Here is a 281-nt window from a genome sequence, read left to right as displayed (position 1 = left end):
GTTTTGTGTGGTCTTCAGCTTTGTTGTGTGATTTATTTTTTAATTAGTTCTTCATTTGTTTTGTCATGATTACTGTGATGCACTATTTAACAGATAGGGGGCGCTGTTCCTCCACACGACCACAAGACGTCCACTGCTCTGGTGTGTTCACCTGAAATAACCTGTTTGATTTGTCCAAAATTGGGCCGCAGGTATCTCAGTGGTTAGCACCGTTAGCGCCTTGCAGCTAGAAGGTCGGTGGTTGGCGTCCCGGTGAGGACACCCGGGATCTTCCTGCGTGG

Source organism: Stegastes partitus, unplaced genomic scaffold (assembly GCF_000690725.1).
Source record: "Stegastes partitus isolate 25-593 unplaced genomic scaffold, Stegastes_partitus-1.0.2 Scaffold1526, whole genome shotgun sequence".
Classification (NCBI taxonomy): Eukaryota; Metazoa; Chordata; class Actinopteri; family Pomacentridae; genus Stegastes; species Stegastes partitus.
Note: the sequence above shows the minus strand (reverse complement) of the source record.